This window comes from Dendrobium catenatum, unplaced genomic scaffold, assembly GCF_001605985.2.
Source record: "Dendrobium catenatum unplaced genomic scaffold, ASM160598v2 fragScaff_scaffold_827, whole genome shotgun sequence".
In the NCBI taxonomy this organism is placed as follows: Eukaryota; Viridiplantae; Streptophyta; class Magnoliopsida; order Asparagales; family Orchidaceae; genus Dendrobium; species Dendrobium catenatum.
This window is the reverse complement of record NW_021319289.1, coordinates 619,334-637,864: the sequence shown is the minus strand read 5'-3', so window position 1 is coordinate 637,864 and position 18,531 is coordinate 619,334. Positions and strand designations below refer to the sequence as shown.

The 18,531-nt window shown below is 38.0% G+C and overlaps 1 protein-coding gene across 7 annotated transcripts in view; it reads left to right on the top strand.

The window, feature by feature from the left end:
• LOC110095508 (EID1-like F-box protein 2) overlaps positions 1-12,940 on the top strand; it is a 21,059-nt gene extending 8,119 nt beyond the window's left edge. For 5 of the 7 annotated variants that reach the window (XM_020821085.2, XM_028696728.1, XM_028696727.1 and 2 more), the window contains one exon: positions 12,262-12,940. The gene's annotated coding sequence lies outside the window, so the exon portion shown is untranslated. Of the gene's footprint in view, positions 1-1,636; positions 2,024-11,693; positions 12,107-12,261 lie in introns of those variants that run through there. The other 2 variants (XM_020821080.2, XM_028696726.1) reach the window with 2 other exon arrangements.
• Positions 12,941-18,531: the final 5,591 nt, after the last annotated feature.

The window sequence follows — 18,531 nt, the reverse complement described above, 5'->3', positions numbered from 1 at the left end:
TTGAAATTTTGATTTATTATTATTATATCCATTTTTTATTATTTTAAATATAAAAATTATAAATAAATTAATTTTTAAAGTAAAATTTAATTTTTGAATAAATATTCATTTTAATGCATTTCGATTCACTTGTTAAATTTCATCACTCGTGCTCGTCGAATTCTTGTTTTGCGCGTCCAGGTTAATTTTTTTGTTCACTTTTCTCATTTGGCTACGACCAATATGAGTGTCATTTCCTAGCAATTTGCGTATTCCAGACCCGATGGCATAGTCCATTTTGCTAAAAGAGGTAATTCGGGTGACTTTACAAAATGTTGCGCACGTGATGTCTTTTTCAATCGCTTTAGGTTGAGTTGATCACAATTTTTTTTTTTGTAATTTCGATGTTCTGAGCATTAAGACAATCCTTTTTTACGATGGAGGTCAACTGAAAAAGTTTGCGCAGCGTTACACTTGTAGTTCACTATGTTCGTCATTCTTTTGATCTGCCACTGTTGATTTTAACGTTCTAGACATGCCAATGTTGTCTATTTTGCAAGGAGATAGCATATCGGGTGATTGGGCATAGCGTCTTAGCACATTGTACTTGCCTCACATGCTGTCGCGTCAATCAATTGTAGATCTTGTTAGGAGTCCCCGTGTTTGCCATTGAATATATTTTAGAGGTCAATAAATATACCAGGATAAACTGGAGGGACTCATTTCATGTCTATGTCCAACCACTCCAACATCGAACATTCCACTAACTCTAGCTATCCCAATACTTTCCTCTCCTCATGTGCGTGAGCCTAAGCATGATGATTGTTTACATATCTAAATTATCATTAGTGCTAATTATTTATGATGGGCATGTGTTATTTATTATTATCATTACATTTTCTTATTTTTGATGATATTCTCCTTAATTGTTCTTTTCTCATGCATATATATATGCAAATTTATTCTTGTATTATAAAAAATATAACTCAATAAAGGTATAATATTTTTCAATTATTTCCCTCTTCTTCAAATATTTGAGCCAGATGTTCGAAGTTACCTCTTCTTCAAATATCTATTCATTGCTGCCCTCCACATGTCCTCTCTATCAAAGGCTGATCTCAACCATGTTGGCAACTTGATATTGCCGACCACACAATCGAATACACTACTCCCTGAACCAACCATGACCATGATTGCACTCACCATCTTTGTACTTGATTGTCCTAGCAACCTTATCTCGATTGCATATTCATCCTCAACCTCTTATGTCACCTGCATCAGCTTCCATCTTGTCAATCATCTTCTTTATTCTCCAAAAATTCACTATTAAATTGGCTTCTCGAATGGCAATTGGTTAGTGACTTTGCTTTTTTAAGAGTAAAAATTCTTTCAATATTTTTCTCACATTATATCGCAAAGATTCTACTCACCTCAATATTGTCTTTTTTTAATCATGTTATTGACCCTAATCACGGACCATCTCTAGAGATACTCAATCACTAGTCTATGACAATGCTTCTGCGAACCCTTACAAAATATAACCTAAATGTTCATCTCTTATTCTTTTTGTTAGTTTTCTAAAGGATGTAATCACTTGTCTCCTCTCATCGTTGACCACGAAATCTCACTACTATTTTTTATTGTTGGTTTTCAACAGGAGAGATTATTCCGTGCCGAGTCCGGACCGAAGAACAGTACCGCTTTTTCTGCGCACACTCACAGAATTCAGACACAACTCCGATCCGAACTCGCATGTAATAATCTCTCCTTCAACAGAAACTCTTCTGATCGATATTCACAACACTACCTCGGTAAAATGTACAAGAAGACACATTGATCTCAATGTCAATAACCTCATTAAATGCTGTGCTTGATGCTCTTCATTAAAACTATTTATTATTACTCTTCTTTGAAGCTCTCAAAAGAAGCTCTCATTTGGTACTTCTGTCAATGCTCTTTATCAATACTCTTTGTTGATGCTTTCCATTGATGATCTTTATCAATATTTTTGTTTAAGAATCTTATCCACGTTTTCTCTGGCATATATCTTGTTGTCTATTTTATGCCTACGATTTGCACTGCTTTCGTTACGGATTGATCACACTTTTCTTGTGATACTTAATAATTTTTTTAGCAAAAAATTTTGTTACTACTTCATCTTTGGTCATTACAGGTTAAATATGAACAAATAAACATAAAGTAAAAGTCTTGCACATTTTTCTAAGATCATTATTGATGAGAGGATTGAAACCAATATTAGTGTACTATAAGACAAAATTATGTCTTTACAGGCTAATTTAATTTGGGTCAAGTCACCTTATAAAACATGCTAACTCTTATGGTTCTATTTTTATTTCGTTGGGTTGGTTGCCAAACGTCATGTAAACCCCCCCAATCAACGTCGTCATGTGCAAGTTAGATTGAGATATCGGTCTTTTTTGAAGAAGGGAAAAAATATTATATATATAAGGTTTTTGGATGCAGAAGAAACATAGAGGATATGAAAGAACTTATAAAAAATACATACATGTGGGGGAAAACTATGAAATTCACAAAAAATAGTAAAAATTATGAAAAAAATTTTGGATGATTTTATGAACTTTGTTTAATGCTCTAAATTTCCTCAAGGCTTTCTAAAGTATATATATATCTATTTTTTCATTACAAACCATTTAATTATGCAAAAAAAAAAAGGCATAAATATTGACGAGAATGAGGTATTTGTTGGACTAGATCCTTTATAAATAAGAGGTAATGTTGGCAGCTTGTGCCTAAGCAGTTGTCTAAGACCAAGTCAAATGATATAAAATCTCCCTTGCACCTAATCAAAAGGAATCTTACCTAGGATCTAGATTGCTCTACTAAGGACCTAGGTTGCTTCTAATAGGCATGGTTGATGAGTTGATCAAATTATGCAAGTAAGATTCTTTAGTTGTCTTCAATAGTACGAAAAATATTGAAAACCTCCAACACTTGAAAAAGAATTATTGCAAGAAAAAGAGTTTGAAGATTTTTGTCATATTAGCGCAGGCATTAACCATGCCAATTTGTGTGATAAGCTCTTGTGGGCTTCGAAAATTCGCGCCCCGACTTCTTCGCGACCCCTTTTCTTTCTTCTTCGGGTCGTTGAGGAGATTTTTAACGCTTAAGTTCCGAGGCAAATTTTCAGCAGGCAGATTGGGTTGTGAATAAGATATTACTATGAGATTTCACCCACATTTTGCGAGGACTTTATAATCTGAGTTTAGGTTTCCTATAGGCGTAATCTCCCATTGTTAATTATCCCTCCCTGTAACGAGAGAGAACTTTCGATTAAGGCTAGTCATCAAATAAATATGGGGTATCTGGCGTATAGTAGCAGCAGAGTTAGATATTTGGAAATTTAATATTTAAAATTGAAAATTCAGTTGCACTTAAAGCGGATGGCGGCGGGAATGATGATGAGCCCGATCAAGATCCCATGGTTATGTCGTCCTAAGTCATCATAATCCCTGATATACTTAGTTAGAGGATAAAGTTGACCCAACCTGACAGAAGGATTCTTGTCAGTAGCCATGGGTTGCTTCGTCCAAGGGTACCTTGTAGATCTAGGGTGAATATATTATTTATCTAAGGGGATAAATTTAAATCCGCCTTAGCTAATAGAGAGCGTTGTGCCCTATCGATCATATTATATTGATTCATTACTCAAGGATTTGAAGTCATTGAGAACATGCGGGCTCTAACCATGACCGTAATTTAGTTGTGCCATTTGGCGGCAAAATCAATCGTTTACCTGCGGTGCCATTTAACGGCGAAACCATTACTGTGGTGCCATTTGATGGAGAAACCACCGGTTAGAGGACACGTGTCATGTCCTTACTGGCAAATGAAGGATTCAGAATGAATCTTAGTAATATTATTAACCAGACATTTGCTCTTTGTGAGTTGAGGTGATTTTCAAATTTGTCCGCATCGGCAAACTGCTGCGGAGGGTGGATGAGTTTTGTTTTAAGTATTTAATGATTTATTTCAATTTTAAATATTTTGACATTATAATATTTTTTTAACATTATAATATTTTTGGAATTTTGAATTTTCATGGGCATTTGGGAAGCATTTTAAATATTTGCGGCCATCTCCGGTTGAGATCTTCTATCAAAATGGTCATCATTAAGGTATTACGAGCAATTTTATTTTGTTGGTTGAACCTTGTTGACTTTGTCTGCTTGTTGACAGAGGATCGGGTTCGTTGTCGGCTTTGTGCATTTATTAATGAATTTTCTTTATTATAAACCTTAAAGGCCTAATATGAACATTTAAAATAAATTTCTCGGTTAATGCCGCAATCGTATATTTGTTTGATAGCTTGAATCGTGTCGACTCCTATCTATTCACATAGAAGGATCAGACTTGAATTTAGGTTCATTTCTTGACTCGAGTAACATCCTCAAATGTCACATGTGTAACTATAACATGCTCGTTGAGGCCCATGCGGGTTTTTAATTGGACGTATCTTACAAATTGTGTTTGTACGATGGTTTCATATATGTGCAGCAGGCATATATATATATATGTATATATGTATTTTGCATTTGTTGCAGTGTGTGATATTTTATAAATCGCATTACGGTGTAATGCAGTAACGTGTAAAATGCATGTATAACATGTTCATACATTGTTTGTTTGCTTACACAACACATGTACATGCTAATTCAACATTTTATATAGTGCATAATATTTTTGCATATTGGTATAGGGCGCCACCGTTGTGTAATGTATGATGCATGCTCAATGATGTGCTTGTATAAAATGTTCTGCACACCGCAATGTGTATATGCATGATGTATTTTGCATGTTAATGCAATGTGTCGGTGCATGTTTTGATGCGTGAGACTATTTTTGCAATACTCAATTATAGCCAGCTACACAAATAGCCCATGTTAACGAGTGTGCAAGGTTTCATTTTGAAAGTTGTAGACGCCTTCTGTCCGTTTGTACGCGTGTTGCGGATCCGGTCAAGTGGCGCTGCGTTGTAGGTCATTTGCCGCTTTATGCATGTAGACTGTCATGCACTATTGAGTCTCCTGCAGTGGCTTGTAGTTGTTTGCATTTGTTGCATATTGCTCGCCCTATTTGCAGGGTACTGTTGTATTTGCTTGATGATGAATCATTGTTGCTTGTAGGAATGTTGTAGCATTCACTATTTGTGGTTGTTTACCACTTGTAGGTATATTATTTTGCACAAAATATCTTGCATTACTGCCAGCATATACTCTCATTCATCGTATGCTGCACCTTGTGTGTTTGCAAGGAGCTTCGTTATTTGCAAATGAGTTGGTGTATATATATGCATATTGGTGCTGACTACCATGTAAGTTTCATCCATTGCATAATTTCTCCATGCACATTGACCGGCAGGTTATTGTGTTCATTTGCATGCTGGCTTTCTATTCACAGGAGACTTCCGCATGCATCTGTAATGCCCATTGATATTGATTGAAGGGGAATTGTTGCATTCATAGCTTATCCACAGTTGTTGGTTGCAAGTGGATTAGTGCCTTCACTTGCGAGCTGGTTGGTTGTTGAGCGTAGGGAGTGTTGACCTATGAGTTAGTGTATTCCTTTGTTGTTGCTTGCAAGTACATTAATCATTGTTGCTCGCAAGCGAGCTAGAGTATTCGTCCACAAATTGTTTGATGTTAAATGTGTATATGCATTTATAAAGGGCCCGCCACCCTTGTAGAGCATCAACTCAGTGCATGTCAACCTCCACTGCTTGCGAGATTTGACGCACTTGATTGTATACTAATGTTGGTTGTAGAGTGGCATATATGTTGCACATCTTATATATATGTTGTTCATGAATGCACCACACCATTTATTGTACTCACCCCTTTCTACCCATAAGCTGATTGGCAGGGGAGGCATCGGTTGTTGTTTGTTCGTGGGTCAGCTATATTATTCATTGGAGGTCTCATACCAATGCTTGTAGTTGGGCAGTCATACCCTATGCAGTTTCATTAATCACCATTTATTCCTTTATTATTTATTGATGCTCATTTAAATGACCAGGATCTATTACTTAGCATTTGCATTTTAATCAAGATTATGCATTTTCCAATTTAATGCCCGGTTCCCAGTGGTTCATTCAAATTCATGTCCCTTGTCCATTGTTTAAGTTTAGCTCCCTTGTCACTAGAAAATTCAGTAGCCTTTCGACGTCTCCTCTGTTTAGGGAAAATTTCAAGAGTTTGGGCCTTCCTACCATGCCAAGAAAGGCCTGTATGGTAGCTGTGTGACACCGCGGTCGTCATTTTAAATCATTTAATTTTAGGGTTCGCCCTTCATCTTCTCTTTTCGTCGTTGTTGTTGGCTCCGGTGATTCGCGGGAGGTGCAGAGATTGCACTGTCGGTTCTTCGGCTCCCTCGTCACTATTCGACTTCGTTCCTTCGTAGGGACGGAGAGACCGCAAGCGTCACCCCCCCCCTCTCCGTCACAGTTCGTCTCCCACTCCTCCATCGCTGCCCGACTTCGTTGCTTCGCAAAGGGTAGAGATCGCACGAAGTCGCTTCTTCCGCTCCTTGTGGCCTTCCGACTTCGACTCCAACAGACCGAACCCACTTCGCCTCTTCCGACTCCAGTAGACCGAACCCAGACACCCAACGTCGACCTCCTTCTCTGACCCGTGCGTGACTTCCGCCTCTGAGCCATGCCCGATCGGGCTCCTCCTCTTTTATTTATGTGTAATATACTAATATGTGTATAGACATATAATTATAATTATAATTATATTTGTAATTATAATGTTTGGAAGAGAAAGAGAGAGAGAGAGATAAGATATATATATTCTTTCCAACAGGTGTTGAAGACCCTGGTCGTCATACATTAGGTCCGACCGGGATGGTTTGAAATTGAAGACCTGCGCCGTTGATTTTAATACAGACAGATGGTTTTAAATTTGAAGACCCCGGGCTGTCGTATCTTATATCTAGCCGGGATGGTTCCAAATTGAAGACCTCACTCAGTCGATCTTAGATCCTGGTGAGATGGTTTAAAATTGAAGACCCTACGCCGTCGACCTTAGGTCCGGGTAGGAAGAAATTACGGCAGTGCCGTCCCGATTTCTCCCTCGGTGGGAAGGAGACGCCGGGAGGATGCCGAAATTTCCTGAAAATCTACTTTGAAATAATTAGAGAAAGGAACGAATTTTAATTAGTTATTAAAACTAATTAAAATTTGTTAATTTAAATCAATTGATTGACAAATTAAATTGAATTGATTATCCGAGAGTATTTTAAATTTGAAAGAATTTTTAATTCTAAAAAAAATTTAAAATTCGATAGTTATTTAAAAATTTTGAGAGCAGTAAAATTTAGAGTTGATTTATTGGTTAATTATTTAATTAATCAAATGAGAATTTTTAAATAAAAAAAATGCAATAAAGAGGAGGAAGAAAAATAATTTTTCCACTAATCAGATGTGGGCTCCGAAAATTCCATTTTGGATGTGTGATCCCGGCCTCTCTACATCATCGGTCTATTTTTATTTTGAATGTTTGTGTGACGATGACGACAGAGAGTTTTAACGAGATTAGGTTCCGGGGGAATTTTCAGAAGGCAGATTGGGTTTTAGATAAGATACTACCCAGAGATAACATCAGATATATACAAGCTCTCAACACAGTCCTCTCAAACTCTCTAAAAACTCTCAAACTCTCCAACACCTTGTAAGCTCTCTAAAGTCCCTCTTGTACGAGCTCTTGCAACTATCTTTGGACCCTATCCTCTACAATTACTGGCTACGAACACCTGCAAAAAAACATATGAAGAGTCAGTACATCACAAATAAATTGAATGAATGCTAATAAATCTAAGCTACAACAGGTAGAACAGAGTACTAGAAAGCAAGAAAAGCTGAGTACGAAAAAGCTAGTAGTGTAACAGTGCTAGAAGACAGGTAGAGCAGTAGACTACTATAGTAGGAAAAAGACTACTAGCACAAAACAACTAAAGCACAAACTAAGTGTCAAACAACTAGTGTCAACTCAATAAACATACAATCAAATCCAAACTCAAATTCACAAATTTCTGGGTAGCCTTGTTTAGAAGAACTTGGTCGTAAGACCCACTACCCGGCAACTTTCGTAGGAAAGTCGTAAGCCCGATATTAAGGGGAAGTTTTAGGTTAAAATTGACCTAACTCCTAACCCCAAATTAAAACACTCGGCCACTTCTAATAGAAGTCTTAAGTTCGACCTATGAGGCAAATGTTTAGGTGATAATGTAACCCTAGACCCCTCACTTGGACATCTTAGTCTATAAGGGCTAAGTTGTAAGATCCATCCTTCGGGCCACTTAGCTTACAGGGCTAGGTTATAAGACCCGACATGGGCTACTTCTAGTTGAAGCCATAAGACCCACTCATAACCAAAATTCTTCGAGCAACTCCTAATTGGAGCCGTAAGCCCCAAGTTAAACAAATTAACAGGCAACTCCTAATTGAAGCCATAAGCCCCAAACTAAACAAATTAATGGGCTACTTCTAAGTGAAGTTGTAAAACCCACATCTTAAGAAAAATTGTTAAATAAATAACAATGATCTTAAATCCCAATCAATCAAAGTTAAAGCCTTTGGTCATCTTAGTCCAAAAAAGGATTAAGTTGTAAGACCTGCTTTTCAGGCTACTTCCTAAGGGAAGCCATAAGCCATACCCAAATAATTTAAAACCTCCGGGCAGCCTCGCTGTAGAGCTAGGTTGTAAGACCCATCTTTGGGCAACTCATAAATAGAGCAGTAAGCCCCATTTCAAATCAAATCCCCGGGCCACCTCTAAAAGAGGCTGTAAGTCCCACTATCAGGGCAACTCCTAATTGGAGCCGTAAGCCCCAAGTTAAACAAATTAACGGGCAACTTCTAAGGAAGCCATAAGCCCCAACCCAAATTAAATCAAACTAAAATTCACATCTAACCACTTCAATCCACTCGAGATCCCTGAAAGGAGGCAACTCATGGCTGTTAATTAGATTCCCTGGACACTACAATCTATGGTTGTTAGTATTGGTAGACTGAATATACGGTATACCCGGGATGACGAAACTATGGGATCTTGATTGGGTTTACCTCCATTTTCCCCATAATTGAGACTAAACTACCTAAAATTTATTCATCCTTAATCGAGAGTTCTCTCTTGTTAAGATGGGTAAGAACCCCATATTTAATTAAACCCTGACACTACCGTCAGGAAAAATCTGGTTAACTTCAATCTGACTTAAGGGAAATGGAATCCTACAGCTGCAAAGCGGGATTCGTGCATTCGTGCCGTTTTTCTTGAGCCAACACTCAAATTTCGAAATACTGATTATTTCCAGTTTTATAAACTAGTCATTTTAATTAACATATTTTATTGAAACAATATAGCCGATTTAGAGAAGTTAACCATCAAGGGTAAAGTATGCAGATGGGCAATTTCTCATGACTGCAGTAAAATGATTGACTTAAGGCAGATAAAAAAAAGGAAAGAAACCTGCTTGCTCTTTTTACCTAAAACCAATTGATTTCACACAGGGGGAAAAGCTGCTGTTGTGGAATGGTTGTGAGGGCTGCAGCTAAGTGAATCAGAGGTGAGGGGTGGATGTGTAGATCAGCTAAGTGAAAGTTGCAGTAAGGGAGTGGAGCTTAATTGGGCAGTAGAGAGGAAGGGAGAGGTGGTTTGATTGGAGATGTGTTTGAGAGGAGTCTAGTTGGCAGTGGAGAGGCGCTGCTATTTGAGAGGAGTTTTGTTTGTGAGGTGAGGATGGGCTTGAGGCGTGAGATAAAGATTGGACTGGGTTGGTTGAAGGGCTAAGATCGACCACTCGGATGAGGGTCAGGAGTCTGTCGGAGGTTGTGAGGAAGAATCAGGTGATTCACGGCAACAGGTCCGGATCAGGCGCAGGTCAGCAATCGGAGGGAGCAGGGATCGAACGGGTCTAGGATTGGCTTCTAGTTTGGTTGCTGAGGTTGAATGACTGGTTTGATCGGTTGCTGGTGGATTTCAAATGGAGAGGAAGAGGATGCTAGGATGGAGGCGTGAGGTTGAATCAGCTTGGGGCTTGTTCGATCGGAGTGGATCCCCGGCTGTGTGGTGGGTCGGGATTGCGGGTTTGTGAATTGGGAGACCGGACAAGGAAGTCGGTTTGGATCAAGACTGTGTAGTGAGACGGACGGTTGAGGGCTATGGGAGGGATCATAGGTGTCTGTGCGGGGAAAAGAAAACAGAACCGAACGACTCTGTCTTCATTCCCGTTTAAAGCAATCATACGACTACGATTTTAATTGAACAAATTTATGATCATTTTTGGGTATTGACGGTGCTCCGAACGCAACAATGACGTCCGTTTTGCGATTGGACGTCCTTGGGGAAACATCGCGTATTAATTTCACGTGTCAGTCATCCTTTTGTTTGACAATTCGAAGGTCATTTGCCCCTTCAAGTGACGCATCGCGCTGACTTGCGGATCACTTAATTAGCTGATTTTGACTCTTTTCATGTGTTTTGATGTGTAGGTACCAGCAACTCTTAAAACTAAGAAAAATATGCATTCTTGAGGTTCTGCTCAATAGGCATGACAATAAATTTAGTTCTTGGAGATACAAACTTCATATCAACCAAAGTACATATCAGTCCTCTACTACTCATATCAATTCAGTATCAACTACAGATGTGCCTCAATTCCCCAATGATGGATTCAATTATTTACATCATAATTAGAGGAATTGCCAACATTTCGTATGCTACCAATCACAAACATTCCTTATCTCCATTATGAGTTTGGTTATTATAAAAACATAATTAGAGGGTTTACTGTTGTCGTGAGAGCTTTGTGCTATAAAAACAAATATGCCTTGACATTACTTCACCAAAATTATGAGCTTGATAATTGCATATCATAACCAGAGGGATTACTAATATCATCATATCCCCAACTACAATGAAAAATCTACTCAATTAACCTCCAAATCCCAATGAATTGTTTGAAGTTATAATCTAATGGGTTATCACTATCATTATATTTTTCACTTCAAAGATAATTCTACTCAATATATGAATATAACTCATTTATCTTGATGATGAGTACGATTATTGCAAATTATAATTGGAGGTATTGCCAATATCATAAAAGCTCTTGATTATAAAGATAGATCTGCTTAGGACTTTCCATCCTCAAGGACGGGTTTATCAGAAAATAGTAAAATACTAACAGAAGGTGATCCTCTTCATAAAAATGTCTTCATATATTTCCTAACAAGTATATTCTAGACCTGCTTACCAATGATTGTGGTCATAGTCATAGATCATCCTAACTAGAGGGGTCAACACTCAACACTATCATCATCCTTACTTGAGTCTAATAATAAGTATGAAACATCCTGGCTCGAAACTCTTCACATCAATCATGCCTTTCTCGATTGGAGGGAATTTTCATATTTAAATTCAAGCCAGTAAGAACATTTGGGCTTGGCCGTTTGACTGATTTTTATGGTTTTGGGTCACATTTTTGGCATGACTATGCTGTCCAAAATGAGCTTGTCATGTCCTTATTGGCATGAGATTTTTTACCATATGATGTCAAGTCTTTTTTTGGTTAATTTAGCAACAGCCCAAATTTCTGTTTCTTAATGGCTCTTTTGTTTTATAGAATTGAAACATAGTGTAGTTCTCACTGTTTTTTCTCTTGCTGGTTAATTTCAGCATTGGAGTTGACTTTCTTATGGTTACGGGATATTAAACATGTTCTAGCGGAAATCAAGTGATTTGATGATTTTTTTTTGTTCTATTGTGTTTATGAGGATATCAAGGATGCCAAACGGTATGTTTTGCCTCAGAGTTGAGCATCGTGCTTTCTTTTTCCATTTTATTCCAGTCGATTAGCTTTTCTTGTAAATATCTATTTCCTCAGACTCAGAGTGTACCAATGTTTATCTTGCTGGAGTATCAATACGGTTTTCTTTATATGCAAACATTGTATTATCAGCTTATGTTTCTGATGTCATTTTGGAATCTATGTTGGTGTCATGTTGCCTGGCTATGTTAGTTCTGTTTTGTTTGTATGCTTTAAAATATTATTTTTTCTAGTAAATGTATGTCTCCTCCTCCTCGGCCAAGCTTTATTTATCTCCAATAATTTACATCTGATGAAGCAGTATCTCATGTTTTTCTTATGTTGGAAAGTTAAGATCAAACTGCTTAATTGATTTAGTACACTCAGTTCATAGGTTATTTGCATCTTTGGTAAATAAAATTTCATTGAAATGTGCAGTTGATTAGCATAAGAAACATATTCTTCCACTGGATTTATCAACAGCTTCTGCAAGCACAAGTTATTTATTCCATGATTGCTTGAGAAAAAGCCAACCCAACCCCCCTCGTGCGATTGAAGGTGATTTCTTGTGCTCATTTTTTGGCTCAGATATTTGGAAGTTTAGTGTAAATTTAGTGGAATGGGAAAGTTTGGGGGAATGGAGGAAAAGCTTGAGCAAATTCCCATGGTTCTATAAACTTGGGTGTATCCGTGAACCCATTCCATCAACATTAGCGGGTTTTAAGTTGTTGCGTCCACAGAGCCTTACTAGCAACCATGAGTTGCCTTCTTTTAGGTGCCCAAGCAGATCAGGATGAAAGTGCATGTAGAAGAGTGCTTTCAAAGTTGATGTCAATTTGTTTGTTTTCAGGTTGCAGGACATTATTAGTTTTGTGATTGTAGTTGGGGTGTTGCAAATTTTGATGATATAACGAATCATTCACACAACCCATCTGATCGTGAAAGCAATATTCCATGTATTAATCTCATTGTTGCAGATCTGATGGTTTCCAAATTTATGATTCAGCTTTGTAAAGATAATAGCGAGCTTCAAGTGATCTAGTATGTCACCAATGCATTGAAATAACGTCCTTAACTATTATTTCATGATAATGTGGTAACTGACAGATTATCGCCATGTGCCATTATTTTTTGGGACCATCATGATGGGTGATCCAGAAGGTGAATTAGTTGGTTGAATAGCTTCGTTTCCCAATAACTCTATAACTTTCTTTTTGACCTCTTCATTCTGGATGATTGATTATTATTATTATTATTATTATTTTACATCAAAATGAATGGTAGCAAAACGTTTGAGATCAACTGAATATCATAGGTTGCTATGGTGGAACCCTTACATCTTCTGAAAGAGTAATGCGTACCTCTTCAATAGTTGTTAAAATTGCACATCTTCAACCTTGCTCAATGTGGAAAGGGCAAGACTCATTTCTTAATTCACGACAGAATCATTTTTTTGGTTGTATTTATAATTTCACTTGCATGTATTACCTTCATGACATCCATTATCGGCACATCAAAGTCCTTCAGGTCAAAGGTATCCCAACTTGACCTGGCTGTAAATAGGTTGACCCTAAACCGACCCGGTTTTACAAACGGGTCAGGTTTGTCAACCCGGACCCGACCCGTGCGGGTTATCGTGTTGACACGAATCGACTTGCGAATATATGCGGGATGGACGGCGTGGACACGGAGCACGCGTGGACACGGAGCACGGCTGTGCGGGCTGGACGGCGTGGATGCGAGCCGAGCGATGCGGACGCGGACACGGGACGAGCGATGTGGACGTGAACGCGAGACGAGCACGGTTGTGGCCTGTGTGGGCTGGACGCGGGACGCCTGGAGCCTTGGAGGCTTGGACCGACGGGCGACGCAGAGCCTGTGACGCCTGGAGCCTTTGACGGCCTGTGACGCGGACGACACTCCACCTCACGCCTCACGTGGACGAGACACGTCCGATTTGACGCGGACGCGACCTGGCGGTTACTCGGGCAGCGCAGTGGGTTTGCGAAACGGGTCATTTTGGGTTGACCCGTCGGTTGTCGGGCCAACCCGAACCCGACCCACTTTTCAAACGGGTAGAAATCCAAACCCGGACCCGACCCGTTTCTCAAACGGGTTGACCCAAACCTGAATTTTTTGAGTTGGGTTCGGGTCAGGTTTCGGGTCGGGTCAAAAGTTGACACCCCTACTTCAGGTAGTACTTCTCATTCTTCATCATCTAGCATTAATGGGCATGGTATTACAACACTGCATACATGTAATGCAGGTACATACTACCAAAGATAACTAGACAAATGTCAAGTATAACTAGCTTGCACAACATGTCATCAATGTAGTTCTTGTTGATTTCAAACTTCAACTGATTTTGGTGATCAATCATTATCGCATACCTTGTGGGCTCCGAAAATTCATGCTCCGGTCTCTCCGTGCCTCTTTTGTTGACGGGAAGAGTTTTAATGAGTTTAGGTTCTAGGTAATTTTTCAAAAAGAAGATTGGGTTTTAGATAAGACACTACTCAGAGATTTTGACCTCATTTATAATGACTTTATGATCTAAGTTCTGATATCCTATAGGCGCAAACCCCTATAATTAATTAACCCTCTCGATAATGAGAGAGAACTTTCGATTAAGGCTTGTTTTAGATAGGCACTGAGTACCCAACATATGTAGCGACAACTTTATGGATTTTAGAATAGAATTTTTGGGGATTTTTAAGATTTGAAATTTATCACTGTTCACTTAAAGCAGGTGATGAAGAAATGATGACGGGCCCAATCAAGATCCCATTGTTTTGTCATTCCGAGTGTCATGGTCTTTGGTCTACTTAGTCATAGGAGGCAGTCGATCGAACTGACAGAAGAAACCTTGTCGGCAGCCATGGGTTGCTTCGTCCAAGAATACCTTGTAAACTTGGGGCGGATGTTTACCTATGCTTTAAGGTGGTGAATTTAAGTCAATCTAAGCTAACAAAGGACTTTATTTCTTATAACATGCTCCCTATAATTCATTACTCAAGGGACTTTTAGCCATTGGGGATCATACGAGCTTTGACATGATTGTAATATAGTAGTGCCATTTTGCAGGAAAATCACTCAATCAAAGGCCACGTGTCATGTCCCTGCAAGCGATGAATCAACTGAGAATGGATTGTAGTAATACATTCCATAAGACATCTGTTCTTTGTGAGCTGAAGTTATTCATCAATTCATCATACTCGTCAAACCATTGTAAAGTGTAGATGGATTTTAATTTTAAGTTTTTGGTAATTAAATTTTCATTTGAATGTTTAGAATTTTGTAGGTATTAGATTTTGAAATTTTAATAGGCTTTGAGAATTGATCTCTCCAGTTAAGATTCAATTTCAACATGACCATTATAAGGGGATATATTAAAATTATTCAAATATTCTTTTTTTTTTTATTAGAATTTTGGAGGCATTAAAAAAAAGCATGATCCCCTCTGATTTATATTAGCTTTCAACACGGCTATCATCGGGGTGTTTAAGCATTTTTAATAAATTCGCGAAGCATTCTCAGATCTCACATTTAGTAGCTTGATATAAAAATCAGTGCACATGTATATCGTATTAGCATATAGATAGGAGCTATTGTAGAGGTGCTTGAACACTTTTAGCGAATCCGCGAAGCATTCTCAGTTCTTGTATTTAGGAGCTTGACATGAAGATTGGAGCACACGTGGAACAAATTTTATGAAAAACATAATGCTGCAAGACATCAAACAATAATTACGTGCCAAATGCTCTGTTGTATATGTTTCCTGAACTTGAAATGTGAAATCTATATTCCACCCTGCCAACATAAGGGTTATTCAGCCCAAAAAACTATCAGTCAAGCTTATAGAATTGGGTACTCAAGATAGGTGAGGATCTACAGTGACAGCTGCACCAAAGGAGATAAACTGCTATGGTTTTGTTGGAAGAAATAGGACAATCCATATGAATCATCAAGAGCCAAGAAATTTTTTTATTGGGTTTATTCTCGTATTTTGATGAGAAGCAGACCACTTCATAAGTAGCTGATGTATAAGGTCACCCTCATATCTGAATTGTTCAAGAAAAATAGATCCCAAACTATTGTTAATACTTGTTCCAAATGGCATATGGCCTTTACTAACAACCAAATGTTGTATGTAGATGATTCTTTGGAATTGTTTCTATGAAATTATGGTCGTAACAATCTTGATCAGAAAAACTAGTGGGAGGCACTCTGCTTGGTGTGCACTCCGAAAATTCACGGCCCGGCCTCTCCGTGCCTGCTCTTTCTTTTGTTGATTGGGAGAGTTTTAACGGATTTAAGTTCTGAGTAAATTTTTAGTAGGCAGATTAGGTTTTAGATAAGACACTACCTAGAGATTTTACCCTCATTTTTCGAGGACTTTATGTTCTGAGTTCTGATTTCATATAGGCGCAAGCCCCTATAATTAATTACTCTTCCCGATAATGAGAGAGTTCTTTTGATTAAGGCTAGTCGTGAAATAGCACAAGTATTTAGTGCATAGTAGCAACAACATTAGAGTTTGAATTTAGTTTTTGGATTCTAGAGTCTATGATTTTAAATTTATCACTATAAACTTAGAACAAGTGATGGGGGAAATGAATATGAGCCCGATCAATATCTCATGGTTCCGTCGTCCCGGACTGTCATGGTCCTTGGTCTACTTAGTTAGAGGAGATAGTTGACCCAACCTGACAGAAGGCATCTTATCGGCAGCCATGAGTTGCTTCGTCCAAGGATACCTTGTAGGCATGCGGTGGATGTTTGTCTAAGATGATGAATTTAAGTTCACCTTGGCTGACAAATGGATTTATATTTTGAAGAGTGCACTTTATAATTCATTGAAATCATTAGAGAACATACGGGCTTTAGGCATGATCGTAATGTAGACGTGTCATTTTGCAGCAAACTGTTAGACCGGTCCAGAGAGGACCGGTCCAGCTGGTCCAGAGAGAACCGGCTCTATTTGTTTACGGGAGAAGAAAACAGGCGGAACCAGCCAGGGAGCCGGCGGAAACAGCAGGGAAGGAATAGGTGGGGTCCACTTGTTTTTCAAATTGAATCTTGGAGCCAAAAGGAGTGGAAGCAAGGGCAATTAAGTCCTTTTATGTTATTTTTGAATTGTATGCATTAAGTAGGGAGAAAAGGATAGATTAGGGTTATGTTGAATTTGCTTGAAGTTTTTCTTGTTCTTCTTTGGTGGCTAGGCTCTAGATCGAATTCTAGAGATTGGGAGAGTGCGATCCTCCTCTCGAATAGAGGATCCTTGTATCTTTGCTATTTTCCTTGCATCTACTAGTAAAATACAAGCTTTTTCTCCACTATTTCTCTCAGATTTGTTATTTTTTTCCACTGTTTTGTGCCAATTCCTGCTGTGGACAGCAGGTTCTCACTGTTTCTTGCGTCGAAAGTGGTTAGGAAATACTTGAAATCAAGTATTTCCTATCACTATCACAAACATCCAATTAGAGGGCACATGTCACACTCCTACTAGCGAGAGACTATTTGAGGATGAATCTTAGTTATACACCCGTCACGACATTCACTGTTTGTGAGCTAAGGTTAATTTCAAATTTATCACACCCACGACAAACCATTACGGAAGGTGGATGGGTTAGTTTTAAGTTTTAGTTGATAAATTTTCCATTTAAATTTTTAGAATTTGGATAAATTTTAGGTTTTGAAAATTTAATAGGATTTAAACATTGATGACTCTGGTTGAGATTTACATTCAATGCGGCCATCATCGAGGTGATCTAATTGTCATTTAAAAAATATCCATATTTTGTAGAAAAATTAGGAGGCATCTTATAATTCAAGTCAGGTTGACTCTAGTCCTTTCAAAGATAAGGATAAAACATAAATATTTGAACCGCGCAATATGCTCGGATCATTGGATTCAAGAATCAAATATGATAGTGGAGCATATGCGGGATATGTTCTCAACAATAGATTGGGACTATTATAGAAGTATCACCTTCTGTCCGCTTGTACAAATGTTGCGAATCCGGTCGCGTGGTTCTTTCAATGATTGTCCTTTTAGAGTAATTATATTTTATTCATTATCCTCCTTTGCATGTTTGTATTTTATAATTATGTGGTATCACTGCATTAACTATGATTTCACTCTTCAATTTAAGCATCTTATCTTTCAACTCTTGGGCCTCTGTATCCATACTCATGCTATTGTATGATTTTATCATTGTGGTGAAAATGATATAACTGGATTTACATTTATTTTCCTTCATGAGTAAGAACATTTTTTTCATTACATCTATATCTCTAGCTTACCCATATGCATTGATTACTTTGTTAAAGAAAGTAGTATCCAGAACAACACCAGTGTAGTGTTTTGTATTTCTCTAATGAAGAAAGGAATCTTATCTACAAGCTCTTATTTGGTGTATCCACTAATAAGTGTACTATAAGTAATGGAATTTGATTTGACACATCATCAATGCTCTATAGCATCAACAATAATATGATTGTTTGCATTTTTCAATAATGTGACCAATTGCCTTGGAAGTTCGTTCACATTTGTAGGAAGTCGGCTCAATATAATATAATCATTTATTCATTAATATTGGCCTTTCATAAGCAACATAAGCAAGATCCCTTAGTAACTCAATGCATAGTGAAACTCTTCCATCAAACGAATAGTTATTTCAGAGATGTTGACTCATTTACTAGCCT